The following is a 5,946-nucleotide window of genomic DNA, read 5'->3' as shown; positions in this document are numbered from 1 at the left end:
GTACTTCTTATACAATACATTATTTATTGAATGCTTTAAACCAGGTATGGTTTACAGCATTTATGAAGAAATTGGCTGAGTGAAATATAAAACGACAACAGATTAGAAAAATTTCAGAATGTTGTGACGTTGTCTTGTAATGCAACCAAATCGTTAAGGGATGAAATCAATTTTTATATTACTTCTGCTGCCTACAAACAGTGCAGAACATTTTTATTTCGTAGAAAGATCCGCGGTCTATTAATTTAATTGCCAGAAACCGAGTAATTAAATGACGCTTTTGATATTCTGGGTCAAAATAGACCCGGTATACAAAGCGGGTGCGTCCGCGATAAATAATAATCAATTAATTACGATCAGCCGTGTTTTGTAAACGCCATCGATCGGATCGAGCTTTTTCTCTTTACGATTACAGGGAAAGATGGCGGCTGGTGGTGTGTGCGAGAGCACAGGTCTCGTTTGCTCGACGCTGGTTGCGCCGGGAGTTGTAACTTGCCGCATTCTCGACGAGTTCGTCGACCAGACGCCTCGATATGCGAAACGGAATGATGCACAACCCCGAAACGCAACTTGCTCGCGGAAACAACGAGAACAGGGTCTACCATCCGTGAACTCTGTGCCCGGGTATCCTCTCGTCGCCCCGTCTCTTTTTACAATCCCCCACCCCTCCATCCCTCTCTCTATCTATCTCTCGAAAACCTCCCCGGTGGCTTTATCCGAGGCGCAATTATTCAGCGACAAATGCGGAATTGAATAAATTTCTGCGCCCGGTGGAGCTGCATTCAGCCAGGATACAGGGGACAATAAGCGGTCGTTAATTCCCCGGTAAATCGAATCCTTTATCAGAGGGTGGCGGGGGTCGCCATAATGGAAGAACAAACGTTGGAATTACAAAGTACCGGTCGCGAATCATCGCCGATACATTACCGCCGGTGCTCCAAGTCGGCTGCTTGTTCGAGATTGCCCCACTCTACCCCAAACCCCTTTATTCTTTCACCTACCCGAGACCGTCAGTGTTTACCTGTTCCATTCCCAAAGCGACTCGATGAACAATTACTTCGGCCATTGTTACGCCACCAGCGGCAAACGAATTTTCATTACACTTCTCGAGGAACTGCTCGGCTCGTTCAATCGACACGAACTTGTCAATTTGTCGGACTCGCAGGTTTGTAATATTCGCACGAGAAATATGTTCATTACTAGACTCCGGATGTGCATGCAAAATAAAAAGTTTGTGCAAAGTTTGTAAGATATGCAGGAGCTAAATATAAATATTCTTCATTAATCATGTTAACGTGATGAAAATAATATATTAATACTCTCAAAATCTTTTAATATTTTCACTGTTTTAAATTGCACTTGCTCATTTTATATTCATTACCATTCAGAACCATCGTCTTATGTCGAAAGAAAATTTTATTTTTACAAGCCAGTGTAGAATGGTGAACAAACATCTGCACGAAGTTAGGGAAAGGTCCTCCTCATCGATTTTGATGAACTCGAAATATGTTGTCAGGGTCATCAAAGCCCTTTTCAACATATTTCCAGCTCATTTAAAATAATACAGGCGATTAAATAAGGTCAAGTAACAGTTATTATTAGACTGCGGATTTTACGCATTTATGACAAAAATGGGCACATGCAATCTAATTACGATGATTTAACGACATCAGTGTAGTAATTTCAGCTTAACAAGACAATTAATGGCAGAAAGAAATTTCTATTTAGCTACTGTGTCTTGCAAACATATTTTATTTTTGCATGAAGATCCGAAGTCTAGTTATTATGCAATTATGGCTGTTGAAAATTTATCGAAAAATGCTGGCATATAAAATATGACAGAATTTATTTGAATTGATTTCGGATCTAAAAAGACTACTACCAAGGAAAATAAGGTTTCATTCGATTCGAGTTTCTTAAAATTCATCTACAAAAATTGCAAATTGTCATTCTACAGGAATCTAATTCCCGAACGACCTAATAATTAGCAGAGAGATTCCGGAAAAAACGTTTTGAAGATTTGTAACGACTATGGAGGAAGTTTGAAGGGCGGAGGAAGGGCACGTTGCTCGAGGAGGTACCGCGACAGCTTGACCGCCGAGAGGGATGGACAGGGAACGATTCGAGCAGCTTCCGGTCGATTTCTCGATCAAGCCGACAGTTGAATAGTCCCGGGGAAATAAAAGATAACACCGAACACTGCCAGTCCCCGCGACGACGGCTGCTCGCTCCGGGCCGTCGCTCTCGATATTGCTAATTTCGACGTCGAACGCTTTCGATACTCTCGGACTCTTTGTTTCGTTTCGATGATACCTGACGCAGGAGCCTCGGATTCGCTACTGTTCAGCTGACAGGGCAGCGCGTGTCGAGTTCGATGTCCGTGGAATTTATGACGTTGAACCGCGGCTTCATTAATTCAGGGAGCGGTTGATCGATTTCACCGTGCCGTTTTCCAAGTGTTACACACGGTCCGAGGGACCGGTTCAGGTTTTTCTTTTTTTTTTTTTTTTTTATTATTTCACGAGAGTTTACACACCGTGCGACTCTACGGCGGAATTTTTGAAAACGGACCGTGCAAAACAGCTGTACTTTGTATTGGACGAGTCCTGTTCCCGGGAAAAAAAATCTGAAAAATACCCGAGGCTGGTCGTTTAACTTCGGAACGGTATTTCAATAATTCATAACGGGTAACGTGGATCTTGACCCGTTAACTCTCTCGAATACGAATGCGCGCTGTGCTGGTCTTGCAGAGAATACGGTTTCGAATTGCCCACAAATTCCGTATATACTGGTTCGGTTTATACAGGGTGGGCCGGAAATCGTTCTACATGTAAAACTAAATCGAAAAAAAGGAATAAAATTTTTTCGTTCGACGACTCGTTTTCGAGAAAATCGAGTTTCAAGACCAGTCATGCTTCAGTGCTATAGTATATGCAGGAAGTAGAATTGGTCGATCGTGATCAGACGCGTCAGTACTCACTGAATTTTCAAACTCGATTTTCTCGACGGAACTCCGGACGAAAAAAATTGTATGCCGAACATTTTTCTTAGTAAGATTTCCGGGCTTATCCTGTTATAGTTTGGAACAACATCCTAAATTAGCGATCCGTTCCAGTCATGTCACTACCGAAGAAATTAGCTGTAACCATTCCTTTGGCAGGAGATTGCACATCGTGGGTTCCAGGGCTAAAGGACTTTGAACTAGAACTTCGAACTAACCGGAGTAAATTAGAACTTCGAGCAGAACATATCACTAGAACTTCGAACAGCTTAAAACTTTGCGCTATTGAGAAATGAACCGAACTTTGAATATTCCAGTCGGACTTCGCGAATATATTTTCTATTAAATTACTGTTAAGTACTCGTGTAGCATTACTGCGTTCGATCGACTGCGAATATCCCGAAACAATTTGGTAAAATCATAGTCTTTTCGGGATAATGACGGATTTGTGTTTATAATGAATTATTCAGGGCTGAGTGGAATTGTTGATCCACACATACTTATGTGTAAAATTATTATTTTGGGGTAATGAAGGATTTGTAGTTTTAGTAAATTATTCAGGTCTCAGTCGAGTTGTTGATCCGCACATACTCATATTAATAATTTACATATTTTGATTAGCCCTCGTAACAAATTAGACCTGAAGCTAACAAAATTTGAATACCAAAATTTTAATAACAAAACTGTGAATTAAGTTTTCTTTCGTCCACCCAGCTTCTCTACTTGTTTCATTGCATGAAATAAACCTATAATATCACCAATTTGTCTACCCCCTTTTTCCATCCCCAAATAAATCTAAAAAATGCACTGCTGCTTCAAGATAAAATTTGATTTTGTAAAAATCGCTTACTTTCTCTTGTGCGTCACTGTGAGTCAATGATTGGCCAGACGACGGTGACCGAGCCGCACAATTCCTCAGCGAGGAGGGTAGAATGTAGCGCAGAGGAGCTCGGCAGCTCACGGACATGAATTGCGAAGCACGGATGATCGGTAACGAACAACAGCGCGGCATGAATGATGCAAGTGGCCAGCGCGTGCATCCGCCATGCCTGAGGTTTCCATTTCCAGATGAAAGATACCCGGTATAATTTTCTCGGTTCAAAGAAATTATTTTTCCCCAGCGGTGTTCCGTTCTGTGAGGCGCAGCCGCGACGCCGTCAGCGTCGTCGTGGTCGTCGTCGTCGTCGTCGTGGTGTTTTACAGGCCGACCCGGGAACGTTTTAAATCCTGCCTCTGGATTTACCGTCCCTCTTCTTGCCCTTTCATTCTTCTCGTCTCTCCGCGCGCCAACAGGAAGAAGGATGGGCCGAGCCGCTGGCAAAAAGTTCCGACGTTAAGTGTGTCTGACGTTACTCTCTTGTTTCTCCTTTATTGTGTATAATGCGCCACTTTCCCCGTTCCTCTCCCCTCGCCTCCGCGGCCAGGTCCCCGCGCCCGTACCTGTCCCCTTTATGAAGCTTTTTTCACGCGACCCCGGCGAATCTGCATGCAGATTTCATTGGAGGCGAACCTCGCCTTCGCGCATTAGATGAAAACTTCTGAAATTGCAGTTTAATACTCTACCACGTCGTAATTTATTTGTCTCCCGCGACGGGGACGATCTCTCCCCGGCAACACCACCGTCTTGCACGCCTTTCCGACTGGCTTCAACACCTGGATTGCGTCACCGCCATTTTATTCCTTTGGAAATTCAACAATTTTCACAGAGTGATTACTGAGGTAATTTTAAGCTGTTCCTTTCTTTGCCGTTTAGTACGCGAGTTATTAACTGAAAACGCGGACCAATCAGAGCGCGGCTACAGTGGAGCTCGGGCGGAGTTTGCTAGCAACAGCGGCGCTCCGATTGGTCTGTGTTTTTCGCGAATAACTCGAGAGCGAAGCTTCTTGGTAGGGGTGAGCGGGTATCCGAAATTTTCAGTCGGAGCGGGTCGGAAATACAAAAATTTATAATTGTTCGGAGACCCAAATTTCATAAATTTTCGGGTTCCCGACCCGACCTGGTTTCGACTTCGGGTACCAACCCACCTCTACTTCTTACCGCGAATTCGCAAAGGAAAAAGCGCTTAGAGTCACCTCAGGAACCACCCCTTCCGTTTCCGTACACTCTTCCTGGACCACCCTGTGTGTAAAGAGAAGAGACGAACATTATTCATTCTTCTGCAGCAAAGGGATTGTTCGAGGGACGAAGACGCGTGATCAGCGATTCAGGGCTCAAAGTCAAAAGTTCCGCTCGGTCGACAGAGGTTTCAGGCCACGGGGGGTAGGTAGAAAAAAAACTCGCAGCCAACTCGTGGGGGGTTGGAACTCGACCATTAAAATTCACGCATATCTGCATTCGCGATGAGCTCCGAAGTCCTGGGGTGGTTCGGGCTCGCCGGTATAGAGAGATAGCTCCTCGCGAGCGTTTCTCTTATCCGTCTGGTCGTCTTTCAGGCTCGCATTACCGCGTGATTGTGCAACCATCTTGTAACATATGGCCTCGGATGAATCGCGACCGGGAGTGGACGACGAGGGCGAGCGGTGGGTGGCCAGACGGGTGGATCGGGAGGAGGGACGAACAAACGATTCCCTCGGAAAGGCGAGTAACGGTTGCGCGGCTCGTTGAAAATCGAGGTAACGAGTCGCATATTCTCCTCCCTGTTTCCCTTCCGACCTCATTTCTTCCCCCGGGCCGTTGCAGCTTTTGGCTTGGTCGCCGCACGAGAGCCGAGGGCCAGTCCAGAGTCCGTCCCGAGCCATCCAAGTATTGCGCCCAGCCGCCGCCGCCGCCTCTGCCGTTTCCCCGGCGGAGGAAACGATCTGCTGGAAGCATTATAAGAACTGGAAACTGGGCCGCCGCCGCATGTATATACAATAATTGTCCGCAAGCGCGCTCCGACCGATTGCTACTGCACCGAACGCGGCCCGTTTTTATGGAAACCAATCGCGAAACAAAAGGGTCGAAC

General features: G+C 45.4%; 1 protein-coding gene and 1 long non-coding RNA gene across 3 annotated transcripts in view; both read left to right on the top strand.

Annotated features, from left to right (window-relative positions):
• The window catches only part of Nlg3 (Neuroligin 3), a 453,040-nt gene that overhangs the window by 33,213 nt on the left and 413,881 nt on the right, over positions 1–5,946 (top strand). The gene's annotated exons all lie outside the window — the stretch shown is intronic.
• The window catches only part of LOC143212905 (uncharacterized), a 101,495-nt gene that overhangs the window by 31,266 nt on the left and 64,283 nt on the right, over positions 1–5,946 (top strand). The window contains exon 2 of the long non-coding RNA XR_013009818.1: positions 81–5,946. This exon is cut by the window's right edge and continues 53,042 nt beyond it. This is a non-coding gene — a long non-coding RNA (uncharacterized LOC143212905). The remainder of the gene's footprint in view (positions 1–80) is intronic.

This window comes from Lasioglossum baleicum, chromosome 10 (genome assembly GCF_051020765.1).
Source record: "Lasioglossum baleicum chromosome 10, iyLasBale1, whole genome shotgun sequence".
NCBI classification, from domain to species: domain Eukaryota; kingdom Metazoa; phylum Arthropoda; class Insecta; order Hymenoptera; family Halictidae; genus Lasioglossum; species Lasioglossum baleicum.
The sequence above is the reverse complement of the archived record's forward strand: the minus strand, read 5'-3'. Positions and strand labels throughout refer to the sequence as shown.